The following is a 19,507-nucleotide window of genomic DNA, read 5'->3' on the forward strand; positions in this document are numbered from 1 at the left end:
TTCTAGCTCCCTGCATCCGATGTCTGTTTGTGTGTGTTGACAGAGGGGAGGATAAGCCATGCAGGTTGACAAGTCAGCAGTAAACATTTTTAGTATGTATGTCTAGTTTTCCAGAAATAGTATCTGAATATCTTTTAAAACGAAAATCATTTATTTAAAGTAAAACTGCACGAGATAATAACCTCCTGTGTTCCACTGTCCACGTATACGATGACATATTTTAGTGAATTTCTGACACCGTACATGGCACAGTTCTAAATCTGGATGCCCTGTAAATAGCACATTCAGTGTTTTGAGGTTTCACCAAGACAACAAAAATGACTGAATGATCAAATTTAGCACTCTTGTGGAAATATGATATTTTATAATTATCATATAAATCTGACTAAAGGTCAAATTGTTTGTTATAAATATATGAATAAAACATCTCAGGGAAATGTTATGGGGTTTCTAATCAAAATTTGACTTTCTGTTACAAAACAGGGCATTGATTTCATATATGTCCTCAATAGAGGACACCGGTACTTAAAGCGTGTTTTACAGGCATTTTGGGAGACACAACAAGTGAATAGGGAGAGAAATTATTTCAATGTTCCTATAAAATATTAGATATTATTATGAAAATGTTGCCAACTATTACTCCCATTATTACACTTCTTTTTGCTCCAAGAACACATTCATATGCAAATTATAGACCGTGTATAGATACATTGCATTGAATGGGAAAACCCATGTATGGCCATTTTACCCTCATTTTGCATTAAGTAAAATGGTATATCAATTCATTCTATCTTTCATAACATAGTTGAGAATCATCTGAAACCTGAATTGTTGTTGTCATTGCATGTCATTTTATTTTTTAATCAACTGAGTTCTGATGTCTACACGAGGACATAGCATAACATATAATAAAATATAATTTTTCAACAAAAAAAAAAACATTTGTTCATATGCTCTAATGCAATGACATGAAAAGATACTAAATTCTAAAGACTTAGTTTTCCTGGGTCTAGGAGGTTAAAATATTTTTCCCAGTAGGCCTCTATCAATGGCACAAAGCTCACATCATTTAGTGGGATTTATGGTTAAAACAAGAAAAATGGCTAATGGGGTAAGAAATTAATTAATATATAAAATAAGTAAATATTAGGGCTGGTTAAAAAATATTGATTTCTCGCTTTTAATCGATTCTCACTTTTACAAAACGATATCGATTCTTAATACCCAAGAATCGATTAGTCATCCTGTTTTCAGTTAAAGGGTTAGTTCAACCAAAAATGAAAATTCTTTCATTAATTACTTACCCTCATGTCGTTCGACACCCGTAAGACCTCCGTTCATCTTCGGAACAGAAATGAAGATATTTTAGTTGAAATCTGATGGCTCTGAAAGGCCTCCATCGGCACAATGGCACTTTACACTCTCAAGACCCTTAAAAGGTACTAAAGACGTCGTTACAAAGTCCATCTCATTACAGTGGTTCTAAAATAACTTTATGAATCGGCGAGAATAGTTTTTGTGCGCAAAAAACCCCTAAATAACGACTTACATAGTGATGACGATTTCAAAACAAGGCATCATGAAGCTTCGAAGCGTTATGAATCAGTGAGCCGAATCATGATTCGGATCGCGTGTCAAACCGCCAAACTGCTGAAATTTGGCGATTCAAACCGCTGATTCGACTCGCTGATTCATAACGCTTCGAAGCTTCATGATGCCTTGTTTTGAAATCGTCATCACTATGTAAGTCGTTATTTAGGGTTTTTTTGCGCACAAAAACTATTCTCGCCGATTCAAAACGTCTCGGTTACGTATGTAACCCTCGTTCCCTGAGGAGGGAACGGAGACGTACGTATGTGACTAACGAATGGGGGTTTCGCTTAGAAGCCAATCATCTCCGAGAATTCAACAGCGCCCAATGGCAGTGCCAATGCCATGGGCATGCGGAATTTGCATGCGTAACTCCGCCCCACCTCGTGGGTATATAAGGAAGTACGCTGGCAACATCGCATTATGTTACTGCTGCAGGAGCCAAGACTGAACTCCGCGTTCCAGGCAGCACAGCTGATGTGGCAAAGGAAACGTACGTCTCCGTTCCCTCCTCAGGGAACGAGGGTTACATACGTAACCGAGACGTTCCCTTTCGTTCAGTCACTACGACGTACGTTAGTGACTAACGAATGGGGGTTCCGATACAACAACGCCACTCAGCTGTCATCCAGTGCCCTGCGTAAGTGTGAGTACCCTGTCGTAAGACTAGTACGGACGAAGGACTCCCACTTATCACAGGATTACCAAGGTACACTGGGAAGCATATCCCAGTGAGGGAATGCCAAGATGCCTACCCGTAGGGAGGGCTTAAGAACACACATATGACCCGCTAAGGGCTGCATATGGAAGATCTCTAGGGTACCAGCCGAAGGTGGATTTTTAACCCTAGGGGCGGCAGGGACTTGCCAAGGGAAAGACACCTGCTCGCTGAGGAGGCTTACGGTGGAAATACTCGCGGGTCGCCGGAGGGGAACCATGCACACGGAGCACCTGGCCGGACATGAGGGTCTGGGCTCGAAAGGGCAGACTGAACTGATGTCGGCGTAAGCAGTGCTGGAGGAGCTCAGGGCTCTCGGGGAGCTCACCTGAGGGAAAATATCGCACGTATCCAGTCCTTGGAGTGGAATGGCGAGCAAGCGAAGACACCTGAGCCTGGCCCATTACCGGCCACCCGTAGGGGCGAGTACATAGTTGGACACTGGCTCCACTCGGAGATTGTAGAATCTGGCGAATGTGTTGGGTGTCGCCGAGCCTGCAGCTCTGCAGATGTCTGTTAGCAAGGCGCCATGCGCTAGAGCCCAAGAGGAGGCCACACTCCGGGTGGAGTGTGCCCTCACACCAAGGGGACATGGTCGACCTTGCTAAAGCCAAAACAATGGTGTCCACTATCCAGTGAGACAACCTCTGCTTTGAGAGAGCACTTCCCTTCCGCTCTCCACCATAACAGACAAAGAGCTGGTCTGAGGTCCTGAAACATTGCGTACTGTCTACATAGGCGCGGAGAGCGCGTACTGGACAGAGCAATGCCAAGGCTGGGTCTGCCTCCTCCAAAGGCAGCGCTTGCAGGTTCACCACCTGATCTCGGAACGGAGTGGTGGGAACCTTGGGCACATATCCGGGCCGGGGTCTCAGGATCACGTGAGAGTTAGCCGGCACGAACTCAAGGCACGCTTCGTCAACCGAGAATGCTTGCAGGTCCCCGACCCTCTTAAGCGAGGCCAATGCGGTCAGCAGAGCCGTCTTCATAGACAAGAACTTAATCTCAGCCGACCGCAAAGGCTCAAAGGGAGGCCTCTGCAGAGCACTTAAGACTACTGAGAGGTCCCAAGAGGGAACGAGAGGAGAGCGAGGAGGATTCAGTCTCCTCGCCCCCCTCAGGAACCTGATGATCAGGTCGTGCTGACTTACCTTTTTGTCTCCCAGGAGATCGTGGTAGGCAGATATTGCGGCCACATACACTTTAAGGGTGGAAGGAGACAGCCTTCGCTCCACCCCCTCCTGGAGAAACGATAGCACGGACCCGATCGGTCATTTCCAGGGGTCTTCTTGGCGGGAAGAACACCATGTGACGAAGAGGTTCCACTTCAACGCATAGAGACGTCGCGTAGACTCAGCTCTAGCGGAAGTGATGGTAGCGACCACCGCAGGTGGAAGACTACTCAAACCTGCCGCGTCCCGTCCAGAAGCCACACGTGGAGCTTCCAGAACGCTGGACGCGGGTGCCAAAAGGTGCCCCGTCTCTGAGTGAGGAGGTCCGGTCTCAGAGGAATAGGCCAGGGAGGGGCTGTCGCAAGGAGTAGAAGTTCTGGGAACCAGGTCTGGCCGTGCCAATACGGGGCGACCAACATGACCTGCTCCTTGTCCTCCCTGATCTTGCACAGTACCCGTGCAAGGAGGCTCACTGGGGGAAACGCATACTTGCGTAGCCCTGGCGGCCAGCTGTGCGCCAGTGCATCCGTGCCAAGGGTGCCCTTGATCAGGGAATAATACAGGGAGCAATGGGAAGAGTCCTGGGAGGCAAACAGATCTACCTGTGCGTCGCCGAACCGTTCCCATATCAGCTGGACCGTCTGGGGGTGGAGTCTCCACTCTCCGGGGAGAGGCTGAATCCGTGAGAGCTCGTCGGCTGCACGGTTCAGGTCTCCCGGGATGTGGACAGCACGAAGGGACCTCAGGCGCTTCTGACTCCACAAAACGAGATGGCGGGCGAGTTGAGACATACGGCGGGAGCGTAGACCGCCCTGGTGGTTGATGTACGCTACTACGGCCGTGTTGTCTGTCCTGACTAGTACATGTTGACCCCTCAGCAACGCTCGGAAGCGGTGCAGGGCGAACCGTACTGCCAGTAACTTGAGGCAATTGACATGCAGAAGGCGCTGGGGTCCTATCCAGGAGCCCGCGGCTGCTTGTCCATTGCACATGGCACCCCAGCCCGTGGATGATGCATCTGTTGATACAACAACATGCCTGGAAACTCGTTCTAAGGACACTCCGGTCCGTAGAAAGCTGAGGTTCGACCACGGGGTGAGAGTCTGTAAGCAGGCCCGAGTCACTTGTACCCGGAGCGTGCCAGACCGTCATGCCCATCTCGGGACTCGATCGCGTAGCCAGTGCTGAAGCGGTCTCATATGAAGCAATCCGAGCGGCGTCACCGCGGCTGCAGATGCCATATGCCCCAGGAGCCTCTGAAATAGTTTCAGTGGAACCGCACTCTTGCCCTCGATTTGACGAAGGGAAGTCAGCAGAGACTGCGCGCGCTCGCTCGAAAGCTGCGTGCACATGGCGACCGAGTCGATATCCATACCGAGAAAAGAGATCCTCTGCGCGGGGCAAAGTTTGCTCTTCTCCCAGTTGACCCGAAGGCCCAGACGGGCTGGTGATGGAGCACCAAATCTCTGTGTCCGCAAACCTGCTCTCGAGAGTGACCCAGTATGAGCCAGTCGTCGAGGTAGTTCAGGATGCGAACCCCGTGCTGCCGAAGGGGCGCAAGGGCTGCCTCGGCAATCTTCGTAAAGACGCGAGGGGACAGAGATAGCCCGAATGGTAGAACTGCGTACTGATATGCCCGCCCCTCGAAAGCAAACCGTAGGAACGGTCTGTGTCGAGGTAGAATGGAGACATGGAAGTAGGCGTCCTTCAGGTCGATCGCTGCAAACCAATCGTCTGGACGAACGCATTCGAAAAGGCGTTTTGCTGTCAACATCTTGAACGGAAACCGGTGAAGGTAACGGTTCAAGACGCGCAGGTCCAGGATCGGTCGTAGCCCACCGGTCTTTTTGGGTACAATGAAGTACGGGCTGTAAAACCCGGAATTCATCTCGGCTGGAGGGACAGGTTCGATCGCACCCTTCGCCAGTAGGGTGGCAATCTCCGCTCGCATGACGGGGGCATTGGCCCCGATCATGGTGGAACGGACTCCCCGGAAGCAGGGAGGAACCTGCGCGAACTGAATCGCGTAGCCGCGCCTGATGGTCCGCGCGACCCAGCGGGACAGCCCTGGAAGCTGAAGCCAGACTCCCAGAAACTGTGCCAGCGGGGTCATACGGAGTACAGACGTACCCAGTGTGGGCTTGCAGCGATGCAGCGTCACCGGCCCGGACATGGGAGGCTGAGGGGCGTCCCGGTGCGGGGGCACGGTTGACTGCTGCGTCCTGACAGAGGAGACCAGGGAAGGACGCACGTTCCACTGGGGTCTGCTCTGCCAGGAGGCTGGCGACAGAGTGGGATGCGAGTGGCGGGACCCGTGGGTGGCGCGCACCGTCATCACCGGACTCTGTGGGCTCAGGGATGGGAGTGTTAATTCTTTCTTTGACCAAATTAGGGTGCTGCTGACCCGTGGGCCAGCAGCTGAACAAAGGATTCTCCCCCGGCCCTCCACCGGGGGAAGGAGTGGTCCTGCTACCATCTCCTGGAAAGAATACTCCATCCCTGAGCCATCCGTCTCAGGAACGCCGCTTGGCCTGGCGCTTAGCGGGGCGCGGGGCGGGCTGAGCGGATTGTGACGCCTTCCTTCGGCGACCTCTGCCACCCGGCCCGGGTGAAGGCTGCTGCTTGGGCCGGGCGGGAGGGGCGGGAGCCTTAGGAGGGCGTCCTCGGCGTGGAGCAGACTGAGGCGACTGTGCCGGCGGCTGGGTGGAGGCAGCAGCTGGCCGCCGGGGCAGTACATGTTTTATAGCCTCAGTCTGCTTCTGGGCAATTGAGAACTGTTGGGCAAAGTCCTCAACCGCCCCGCCGAAGAGGCCGGCCTGGGATATGTGGGCATCGAGGAACCGGGTCCGCTCGGTGTCCCGCATATCGGCCAGGTTCAGCCATAAGTGACGCTCCTGGACCACGTTTGTGGACATCACTTGACCCAGGGAGCGTGCGGTCACCTTCGTCGCCCGGAGAGCGAGGTCGGTGGCGGCACGCAGCTCATTTAAGAGCCCCGGATCAACTCCACCCTCGTGCATGTCCTTGAGGATCCTGGCCTGGTAGACCTGAAGGATCGCCATGGCATGCAAAGAAGCGGCAGCCTGCCCCGCGGCTCTGTGCGATTTCGCCACCAAGGTTGATGTGAATCGACAGGCTTTGGAGGGGTGCTTAGGATCACCGCGCCAGGTTGAAGCGCTCTGAGGACACAGTTGCATCGCAACAGAACGTTCAACTGGGGGGACCCCAGTGTACCCATTGGCCGCCGCCCCATCGAGGACGGAGAAGGCGGAGGAAGTCGCCTAACGGTCACGGGAAGACAACGGGGACTTCCAGGACTGCGCGAGTTCCTCATGAAGCTCGGGAAAGAAAGGTATTGGGGGCGGGGACTGACGGTTGTCAGCGCGCGCTCCCAAAAACCAATCATCGAGCCTGGAGCGTTCGGGACAGGGCGGAGCGCCCGAAGGCGGCAGCACAGCAGAGTCATCATCCTCAGAGGACTCGAGCCCACCTTGTGATGCGGTGACCGACATCGCATCTTCCTCCGGAGCGCCAAACGAGATGCGCGGGGGGGCAGGAGCCGGCCCCGCGATCTGCGTCTGGACACTCGTGGGTTGCAGTGTGCAAGACGGGGGTGTGGCCCGAGGCATGAGCGTTGGGGCTTTGTTCCACACCGTAACCATCAGGTCACCCTGACCACCAGCCGAAGTACTGGGCCTCTGGGACTCAGTAGATCGGGGTGTGGTAGAGGGGACTCTCACTTCGTTACGAAGGTCATGGAGTCTTGACCGCAACACCGCGATGGTCATGTTCCCGCAGTGGGAACATGACTCATCCACAAACACTGCCTGGGCATGCTGAAAGCCCAAACATACCAGACAGTGTTTGTGCCCATCAGAAGAAGATAATGATCGGCCACACCCAGAAGTACACGGACGAGACATCCTGAAAAGGACGCGTCACGTGTAAGCTCTTTTGTGAGAGGAAGCTTCGCAGAGAACGCCGAAGCGCCCAGGGACCACACACCAGCTGTCTAGCGGACCACTGCGCAGATCAGCAGGCAGGCAGTATGATGATCACTGGAACGCGCCGTAACACCAACGTCTCTGGAAAGCTGCTCGTCTCGAAGGCTTGTCGAAGACTCAGATCAGGCTTGAAGGAGTGAAGAGATACTCTTGGCTCCAAAGCAGAAACATAATGCGATGTTGCCAGCGTACTTCCTTATATACCCACGAGGTGGGGCGGAGTTACGCATGCAAATTCCGCATGCCCATGGCATTGGCACTGCCATTGGGCGCTGTTGAATTCTCGGAGATGATTGGCTTCTAAGCGAAACCCCCATTCGTTAGTCACTAACGTACGTCGTAGTGACTGAACGAAAGGGAAAGTTATTTTAGAACCACTGTAGTGAGATGGACTTTGTAACGACGTCTTTAGTACCTTTTAAGGACTCTTGAGAGTGTAAAGTGCCATTGTGCCAATGGAGGCCTTTCAGAGCCATCAGATTTCAACTAAAATATCTTCATTTCTGTTCCGAAGATGAACGGAGGTCTTACGGGTGTCGAACGACATGAGAGTAATTAAATAAAGACAGAATTTTCATTTTTGGTTGAACTAACCCTTTAATGGATTAAATGAACATTGTAGCGCGCCTCCCATCCAATAAATAGCAATAATCTTTGTGCTTTATTACTATTGATATGACACAAAGTCTCAGATTTCAAATTACGTCTATTTTTTTTTTTTTACGAAATTCAAAAACATAAATACCATTTTTGCGCTGTGGCGCGAGATCGCTCTGCCGCTGCTCGGCTCAAGAGAAGCGCCACCGCGGAGCAAATATGAACGGATCTCATTTTCCGCCTTAATACCAGTAACAGCGCGAAATAAACATGAATAAGCATCTGAAAGTGTGTTAAAAGATAAAGGACAACTTACCGAAATCTGTATCATGTCACACAGAATAGCTCAATCAGTGTTTCAACCGCAGAAAGATACAATTGTAAACAATGTCATGTAACGTCACATTTACCTCGGAAAAACAATATCCAGTGTCCATAAACTCGTTAGTCAGCTAGAACAATGTATTTATAATTATAGCTAATTATGCACCACGTTACTTAGGATATTCATTGTCAAAGTTCTTCAATATTTATGTATTATGTATGAATAAATCTGGCAAGTTTTTATGACCGCCACCGTTTAAATGTTTATATTTCAAAAAACTAATTGGAGTAGAATTATGATTATGTAATTGTAAAGTGAATATTATAACTTTATTATTATACGAAAAAAACATAATTTAGTGTCATTTAAGTGTTTGTATAGGCTACAAATCAGTAAATTGTTACCTTCAATATTAGTAGGCTAATTGTAGTAGCCTATCAACTGACTCCCACAGTTTACAACATTCGTTTTCCATGTGTTATTACAGGGGTTTTCAAACTTTATGACACCAAGGACCCCCAAATATGATAAACCTTTTATGGGGGACCCCCTTCCTAAAATCCTTCTATATTTGGACCCTGGACCACAACACCATAAGGGTCAATTTTTTAAAATAAAGATTTATACATATATCTTCATGGAACATGATCTTTAATTAATATCCTATTGATTTTTGGCATAAAAGGAAAATGTATAATTTTGACCCATACAATGTAGTGTTGGCTATTGCCACAAATATACCCATGAGACTTATGACTGGTTTTGTGCTCCAGGGTCACATACTTTTATGTATGAAAAAAACATTTAAACTGTTAGATAAATAGTAAGTATGACATTATAAATACAACATATTGTTTCCAAACTTAAATTGTCTCTACTTAATGTTGGATGTAAAAAACATCCAAGAACATTTTCAATTAAAAATTATTTGTATAAGCAACTTTCATAATAAATGCATGTAAGCAGCTCACGTACTGCATTAAGAAAACTGTCTTAAAACCCCAGTGAGTGAGATAAAGGGGACTATAGTGAGAAAAACAAAGCAAACATATACAATTCTTAAATTCAGTTATAATGCTCAGTAGACTTTAACCATTTTTGCTTTGTCTTTTTATTCCCTGAAATTTTCTGGGGACCCCTTAGAACCTTCTGGAGGACCCCTGGGGGTCCCCGGACCCCAGTTTGAAAACCCCTGTGTTATTATACCTGTTACATGTCTAAAATAATCGATATTGAATTGAATCTAAACGAATCAAATCGAAATGGAATCGAATTGTGAAATTTGTGTCAATACCCAGCCCTAGTAAATATTACGTTTATATTTAAATTATTAATAGTAAATATTATCTTTTTTATTATTTATTAGTATTTACTCAAAATAAGTCTTAATATCTTAAGTATAAAGTACATATTTTAAGTAAATATTATTTTAATCTCAAAATTAATATATTTAAAAAGATAATGTTTTTTACAGTAATATTTTACTGTAAAACAAGACAAAAATTCAGTAGGAGGGAGGGATTGTTAACAAATCTTTATTCAATATCCTGGAAGACTTTTTCCCGGCACAATCAGGAATCCTCTTGCTGCCAAAGAGCCTGAGGTCATCATAGAACAGCTTGTGTAAGTTGACCTCTCAAAAGCTGCTGTGTAGAAATAGACACTGTGGCCTTGTCCGGCTTAATGCTCAGACTGTATTTAGTAACTTTTTGGCACTGGTGTCATGATTGTGCCAGGGCTGACCTGTCAGCTGATCTGTGGCACAACCAACTTTAACCTACACCAAAGCTTGTCTTGGCCAGATCTGAAGCCCCTCATGACGGAGGACTTAGACAGTGCACACAGTTTACACTGTTCACAAAGTTCCTTGCGGCCCCGATGAGAAATGCAGCAACGCTCCTCAGACGCCGCCTTCAGTGACCTCTGAGCGTGTCTGTGTGAGAGGGAATGTAGACTCAACAGATCACGGAGCTGTTTATAGGACTGAACTCTAAGCTTCTTAAGTTCAGAGGTCATGGTCATGCCTATCTGACATTAGAGGTGTGTCTATTTATAGAGGATGCGATGTGGAAAGTCTTGGAATTTTTACATGGAGATGACTTGTAAATCTTGTCAAGTTATAAAGCAATCATGTTCGTCAGACCCATGTATACATAAACATCATATTGGCAAATAGAGATGAATGTTTTCGACTTTCTGTTGACCTACATGCACGTCGGGCCATTGAACTTTCACTCCATAAATCCTATTGGCCTTACAGTGTCGGACCTCAGGTAGTCATGGAGCCCGTCCAATACAAGTAGACGAGAACAGATCCAGTAAATCAGGTCACTGAGAATCCAAACATTGTATATCATTTAAGGTTTTTTTTCTGAGAGGTTGGCATGATGTTTTCTCTGGATATCAAAAAACACACTCCCTCGCCTTGCTCAAATGTTGCATCGGAGTGTCATTTCCTTGATTTTTGTGTGTGTGAGTTCTGGAGAAGCGCCAGTTGAGCGCCATCAAACTTGACACTTGCCTCATTTTGCAGCCACCTCTATTAAAACATGCATGCATATGTAACTCTCCTCTATAGATTCATTCTCTCAGATCTCTCTACCTTTGCTCTTCCCTTTCAAGCACTTGTAAACAGTGATGGCCTAGAATGTCAATGATGTCAGGCGTCAACGGGGTGGGGGGGGGGGGGGGTGGAGAACCTTGATCTTCGGAGTAAAGGGTGGGACGGGGTTTGTATATGTTTAGGTGTGTGGCGTATATGTCCCCTCTGGAAATGTGATAAGAAACTTAATCGCTCTTGTCCGATGCTCAACTTACAGGCTGTAACTTATTTTTACTACGTGAATTTCAGATGTGTCGCGGATGAATGCTTTGATCTGAAATGCATTTCTGCGTGTAAGCTTTCACATCTAAATTGACCTCTCCCGGTGTTGTAAACCAGCTGTGATCAAGTTAAAAAAAGTGATTATTATTTAATTATTATTCATTGATATACGATTAAAAAAAATCGGGCCAAATTGTTCAGCCCCATAAGCATAAAACCACTTTTTTATACTCATTTTATCAGAAAAATCTCCATTGCCCCCCCCCCCCCCTTCAATTGTGCAGCCCAAATGTCAGAATGATTGTAGTCTACTAGCACAAAAACCTCTTTAAGAACTTCTAGTAATTGTTCGATTCCTCTCAAGGTTGTTTTCTGATTCCAATAATCTTTACTTTTATGTTGCATCATATTTTTGGGCTGTCAAGCTGCGAGGACACTTGGCAGGGCTCAACATATCTTAGCGGCTAATAGCATTGATTGAAGGAGCCACTCAGCTTTGCAGACGGTATTTGCGCTGCATGATAATGCAATTTGTATAGAGACCCTATCCTATCTATTTGATAACACATAAAGCAGATTATAGCCATAAGGGAAGCTATATCCACAAATGGGGATCTAATGGCGGTGGGAATGAAGTGACCCATCCGCTCGCCCACGCAGGTAAAATCTGCTGACCATTTAGAGTCCATTTCACGGCCAATCCAATGTTCCTGTGGTTGTCATGTTATGTGGAAGCCTGTCCTTCTTCTGATCATCATAAGGACATATGATGTATCTTTGAGAATAAAGCGCTCTTATGTTTCACTGGGTCGAGGTGTTTTAGATGCTTGGTGGCTGACCCTTTAACCATTGTTAAGCTAATATCAAAAATGCTTATAAAAGCACCTTTCAGTTATGTTTATGTTAAAACTTGTATAGTATTTGAGCTGGAACACTTTTACGGTCATTTGAAAGTTTATGGATTTTTTTTGTGAGTTTAAAAGAAGACTCTTGCTCATCAAGGCTGCCTTTATTTGATCAACAATATAGTAGAAAAACTGTAACATTGTGAAATATTTTTATAATGTAATTGTGATGACAAAGCTGAGTCTTTAGTGTAACAAGATTCTTCAATATGCTGATTTCATGAAGTATTTCTTATCATATAGTTGGAAACTAAATGGAAATATATGGAAGCTGGTATATTTCTTTCAGGATTCTTTGATGAATAGAAAATTCAAATGATTTGAAATTGAGATATTTTTTTAACATTGCAAGTTTCTCTATGATCACTTTTGCTTTTAATCTAATGTGTCCTTGCTGTATATAAGTATTCATTTGTTTACTGACCCCAAAGGTTTGAAAGTATTTTTTTTTTTCGATCTAAATCTAAATTCTCACAGTGTTTGTGTCTTTTAGCTATAAACATTAATGGATTGCCCCTATTCTCTGCCATTGTAAGTGCTTCACTAACCCAGATTTTTGCTTTTTTTAATGTTTTTTTTGTTTGTTTGTGGAAATCAGCATTATGCCAGTGCTGTCTGATGAGCTAAACTTAACCTAGGATATTCCTTTAAGGCCTTTTACAGTTCGATAGATTTGTCAGATCATTACATACTTGGTTGAATCCTCTAATTAATTCAGAGATATTTACACTGTGTATTAATTAGGAATGCTCTTAATATTGGTTGCATGCTGCTCATTTCCTTTCGTTTTATGACAGTTGCCTCAGTGCTGGCGGAGAGCTGTTATTGCTGGCAGTTGGAATACCAGCAGCCATCATTCTTTGAAAACTGACACGCGCAATCTTTTCATACAAGTGTGAGGAAAATAGCCCTGTCGTTCACCTTCCCAAAGGCGGGCGGCTGGGAAAGTATCCAGGCGGGAGAGGGGAGAGAATGCTGCTGCAGATCCCATGTCTTTACCCAGCCCGAGTCCGATCTCACGGTTTGTTTGTTTTGAGACACAGTGATCATGTGCCCAACTCCTGTCCTGTCTTCCCAAATCCGTCATCTCCTAGTTCTTAGCTTTTCCCATCCTCACCTTAATGGGCCTGCTGGGAAAACGAGTAGACATCATTTGGGTTTAGCTGTTGTTGGCAGACTGTGTTTTGTTTAGATACACACGGAGATGTTTTGAGAACTGGCTTGGAGGAACTTTGAGAATGTTCAGAAGAGATTAACAAAGAACAGAATGTAAACACTGAACTGTCTTCCATGGAAACTCCATGGAGCTGCTCCTAACACACTTTCATTAAACATCTGTAAAACTGTCTGTCCAAAAGCATCTATCTGTAGCCTATCTAATGCGATCTGTTTAGCATGACTGGGAAACATGCTGGTGTGTTATAAATGTAAACTAGATTGTTGCATATGGGCTGGAGGTGTTGCTATGGTGTTCTAGGTGGCGGTGAAGGCATAGCAAGGGTGTTCTGGGTAGTTGCTAAATGTTTTCTGGTGGTTTCTAGTTGGTTCTGGTGGTTGTTAACACTTTAGGTTGGTTGCTAATGTGTTGCTGTGTGGTTAATATGGTGTTCTGGCTGGTTGCTCACATTGTGGTAGTGGTTAGTGCATTCTGGGGTTTGCTAAGGTGTTTCCGTGTGGTTAATATGGTGTTATGGGAGTTGCTAAATGGGTTGTGGTGGTGGTTAGTGCATGCTGGGGTTGCTAAGGTGTTTGCGTGTGGGTAATAGGGTGTTCTGGGGGTTGCTAAATGGGTTGTGGTGGTTATAGATCTTGATAGATGGTTCCTAGGTTGGCTGCTAAATGTGTTGTGATGGTTACAGATCTTGATAGATGGTTCCTAGGTTGTTCTGCTTAGTTGCTATGGCATTGGTAGGTGGTTGCTAGGATGTTACTATGTAGTATCTATGGTGTTCTAGTGGTTGCAAGTGTGTTCTAGGTAGTTGCTGAATGTGGTAGTAGTTATCACATTCTGAGGTTGCTAAGGAGCTGCTGGTTGGTTGCTAGGTCTTGATAGATGGTTGCTAGGTTCTTCTGGGGTTGCTAAGGAACTGCTGGTTGGTTCTTGATAGATGTTTGCTAGGTTCTTCTGGAAAGTCAGAATTGATAGGTGGTTGCTGCACTCTAAAAAATGCTGGGTTAAAAATAACTAGTGGTGGGCTGTTATCGGCGTTAACGTGCTGCGTTAACGTGAGACTCTTATCGGGCGATAAAAAAATATCGCCGTTAATCTATTCTCAAAGTTGGGTTGGGAGCTGGGTCTATACTACACAAGCTATGATGACTTCCACCTTGATATTTTAGCGCAGATGTATACCTAGCCGAATTGCACTGTAGGGGGCGAGAGAACGAGTCTTTGAACCTGTGTGTATGCCTACTAGTGTTATCCATATATCCAAATATCCATATTTCGCTATGTATCGATACTGAAATATCTGAAACGATACAATACTCATTTTCTACAGTATCGATATCAGCGGCGCTCTCCTCTCCTCTCCGACGACAGCGAGGTGACACCCACCCGCCTCCTCTCATTCAGTCCGTTTAATCCTCTGAACATTGCGAACAGGTGTTCTGCTGGACTTTTGTTAGTATTGGTGTGACCGGTCTGAATTTCGCGCGGGGTTGCACATAACGTTAATTCCCGCAGATATCGCGCTCGCACCTGAAGCGCACACACACATACCGTGATAAAGCCGCCTCTGACATACGCCTTTTTCCATCTTATTAATGCTCAAATACACTCAAAAATGTCTCAATGCCCATCTTGGTGAGTTTTAACCATAGACTGTAAAAAACCTATGGTTTTAACGTAAACACAGTCGTAACCAGCTCACAGGAACACTGAGATCCATGCGTGCGTCAGTTCTTAAAGGGACAGAAGTTATTTATTATTCAAACTACAAAAAGACAAACGATCACTTACGAGCACACATATTCTGAATGCCTTCGGCAGAATTCAAATGAGCCATATTATTCTAGATTAATTTTGGAATTAATCTAGATTAAAAAAAAAAATCTATGCCCACCACTAAAAATAACCCAAGTTATATTTAACCCAGCATTTTTTAGAGTGTGGGATGTTACTTGGCTGTGGCTGGGGTTCTCTCTCTTTCTCTTTCTCTCTCTCTTGAATGTCCACTGGGTGAACATCGCAAGTAATCCCCCTCATCAAGCCACACGATTTGAGGTATCATTCATGTCTGTAGCACAAATGGAGTGGGACAGTGAAGTTTAAATCCTTAAGCATGAGTAGTAGTAATGATGAAGCATGCCTTAGCAAGCGCCACCAATTATTCTTCGTTCCAAGATCAGCTTCCTCATTTCACACATTTGTTAAACCATCTCATTTCCCCCTGTAGGTCTGGTGTCTGTCCATCTCATTAAGTAACCTTTCATTTTCACATTCTCTGAAGCAGCTGCCCTGCCGCTTATTGGTCAAGGTTGCTCAGGAGCTCAAGGTCAGACGCACAATAACGCTGACAGTCCAGGAATGCAACTGTGATAAAAATGTCGTTGGTCCCAGGCATGAGGGCAGAGCCCCATGCAGCCTGAAGCCCAGAGAGATTACAGCTCCTCATGGGGCTGTATGCGATAACCACAAGCCACTGCAATGGAGCTCTTTAAGACCTCTCCGCTTATGCTCAAGCGGCGATGGGGTCACCTCTGGCTCGTCACACAGTAATCACGCTTGCCGGAAACACCTGTTTCAATTCGCCAAAATAATCTTTAGTGCAGATGAAGGGATTTCGAAGTCTAATCTTGGCATTTACTGCCTTTTTTGAATCCGGCCCCTCTGCACAGATGTACAACATACTGCAAACACAGGACTTATTGTTTTGCCCCTACTGTAATATGCTTTATCTGCAAACACAGCCCGCAACAAAACCCTGTTTTCAGTGTAAATAATCTGCAGGAGACAACTGGAAATGAAAACACCGTCTAAACCGGTGTTGATTAAAACATTAACTAATCCTGAGAAGTCATGAAGGCAAATTAACTAACTTTTTCAAATTATTCCAAGTCCTTTTGCTCATTTAAACCAATGTATTTTCATAAAGACAGTCAAGCAAGGTGTGAAGGTGTAAATCCTTGCTTGAATATAAAATTATAGTATATTAAAATGTGCCATTTTTGTGTAATAACCACCTGGCCTTTGAGCTGAAGCAGGAATTGTGAATCCCCTCAGCCGACCAGTCACGTGAATGATTGGTACTATTTCTGACTGGAGCTGTATTCATAGACTACTAATGTGAAATGTGACCAGTAGGGGGAGTTTTGTGCTGCTCTGTGTGCCATTGCAGCAAAACAAATAAATATCCTTCTTTTTATGCCTCTCATCTGTATTAATCTGCCTGCAAATCACAACAAGCAGATAATGCTTTTCCATAGTGGCAGTAATAAAACGCTCCACACACTTGCTGAGGCAGCGTGCCATATCTGAAGGTTAAGGTGTCCTCGACTTCACGCCTGTGGCGAATGGAGATTTAAATTAACCAGTCATTTTCTCAACAGCTCTTTGATATTAAATGGGGGGGGGGGGGGGGGATGACGAGGCAAATAAATGAAAAATCTGAGTTGATATCTGGGAGCAGAACTCTGAAATCATTCCGTTTTGTGGAGCACAGTGTCACTAAAAAATAGGAACTTCAAAAAAAAGAAATTTATCAGCGTGTAATGGCATCAAGCAGTACTCTGCTTCGGTTTACTGTTATTGCTGTCAATATGGAAACAGAGGGGCAGGTCAGCATGAGTGCAGAGCTGAAGCACTGGCAAGTTTTCATAAACTGAGACGGGGACATTTCAGTGCCCATAGTTGCTTGACCTCTGTTCCCTGCTGCCCTGCTGGGATTTGTGTCAGATTATGGCTTGCAAGGAAATCGCTCTCTATTTCTCCCTCCCTTTTAGCGTTGCGCTGCTGCAGATGCCTGTAGCCGCCCAGGTTTGCTCTGTCAATGGCAAACCGAGCCCTTTTATAAAGCCTCCGGTAAGAGTCTTACGCCTAATTTGATTACATCATGATCGACAGCACTCGTGTCTGACAGAGTCCCGGAAGAGATTTTTCCGTCCTCAGCTTTAACCAGTCCAGTGAAACATTGACACAGTGGAAAAAGGATGATGAAATTTAGTTTTGTCAACACTAAGCTTTTGGTCCCATGACTATATACATCACCTGTCCAAATGTCACACAAATATTTCAGCAAATTCCCCATGGAGGCATCTTCTCTTGTCAAAACTATTTTGTATTCGTTATTTTATATTTACAATCTATGTACTACAACTATGCTATTTTTACAGAAAGGGTAAAACGGGGCTAAAGACACACCTTGTGCTTTTCACTACTCCTATAGTGTTTGATTGCAGAGAGAATGTGTTTGTATTGAACACTTATGGAACATTAGATTTTGTGTGAAAATAAATCATAAAAGTGGTTTATTTTTCTCATAAATGTGTGAGGTGGGGAGGGGGACCTTTTACCTCACACACGGCACAAAAAAGTATTGATACAAATACTTAAGCTACATTTTTAATAATGTCTAAGTTAACACTTGTTCAAAACAATCATTTTATTTTGATAAAATTAAAATTTTGTTAATGTCATTAAAATATGTTAATATAAAAATATATATAAAAAAAATATTTTATAAAATAAAGATTCTGAAAGCATTGATGGAGATCCCATAATAATTTAATATGGATTTACAGTAGTAACAATAAATATTTTATTATCTGATATGATTCATATCCTATTTTTAAATATGATTGTTTCATTATAAATATGGGTAGGCCTATTATCTCTAAGGTGGACACCCAAATTAATATATGATATTTATTTACCCTCTGAATCTAACCATGTCATGTCAACAAATGGAAAAGTCAGACAGATATTTATTATTATGTTAAAGGGGCTATATGCAACTTTTTCCCCTAAATAAACGTAACAATAGCCTTTTTATTTTACCATTTATGACTCAAACATCTCCTGATGAGCATACTGACACCTTGTCCGCTCACAGTGGGTGCACCTATAAGCCTGTATCCTATTTTTCCTATTTTCTGTCGGGTCGGATTTTTCCAGCGCTGTCTGCGGATGTGACGTCACCACCGCTGCGAGAGCGAGCAGAAAATAAGAGCAGTTCTATTTTTTGGCCACAGGTGTCAGTCGCAAGTTTAAATTTCAGAAAAACACATATAGCCCCTTTAATTTTGTGCCTTTTGTCCCCAAATACCATACTTTTTTCATATTCTTCCATTATTGAAAAACAGTTTTTTAAATGAACTTGAACAAAACTGAAAATCATTAAGAAGAAACATCTTTGCGCTGCTGTCCGAGTTCTTGTCAAAGATCAGCCACATTTCCACGTGCATGTTGAACGTGCCATCTAGTGGTTTAGAGGAAAGTAAAACATTTTGACGCCTTTAGCCCCATTGTACACTCTAAAAAAAAGGCTCGTAATCATAGGGGAACCTTTTTTAGTGCTATATAGCACCAATTTTGGTGCTTCAGTGGTTCGTCAGCGGTTCTTCAGAGGTGCTATATAGCACCTTAGTCAAAGAACCGGTGAAGAACCTCTGAAGAACCACTGAAGAACCTCTGAAGAACCGCTGAAGAACCACTGAAGCACCAAAATTGGTGCTATATAGCACTAAAAAAGGTTCCCCTATGATTACGAGCCAAGAACCATTTTTGGTGCAATATAGAACCTTTTTTTTTTTAGAGTGTACCCTATGTCTACTGTATGAAGTATATGTACATTTTCTTTACATTTTGCCAAAATGTACAACCAGAACCCTTTGGATATGGGCCACTGTGTCCAATGATGTGATGCGCTTGTAAGAAAAAGATTTTTAAGTGACAAAACACAATGTAGTCAGAATGAACCCAGAACATCCAAATCTCAAACCTTTTATCCCGTGATCATTTACCACCCCTAATGTAGGCCTAAATGAAGTTGCTCCTGGTGTAACAGCTGTGGTCTGTAGTTCAGACTTCCCATTGTCTGAGACGGTTCTCAGTTTCCATCACCTGCTCCCATTCTTCAGTTGATAACCATTTGCTCACGGTGTGATCCACTCAAATGGTGCAGTAACAAGAAAACTGTTGGCTTTGTTCTTCTCTGATAATTAAGTCATTTTGGGGAACGAGCATGATCAACCACCTATCTTGGAGTGGAATCTGAGTTGAACAGACTATCATTTCTGACACGCTTCGCTTTACCTTTTATTTCTAGTGACGAATGAGCCAGCAGTGATATCAACACTTTTAGACATCTTTTGGATTCAACATGTCAAAATTAAGACATTTGTACACACACACACACACACACACACACAC

This window comes from Gobio gobio (genome assembly GCF_949357685.1).
Source record: "Gobio gobio genome assembly, chromosome: 16".
In the NCBI taxonomy this organism is placed as follows: Eukaryota; Metazoa; Chordata; class Actinopteri; order Cypriniformes; family Gobionidae; genus Gobio; species Gobio gobio.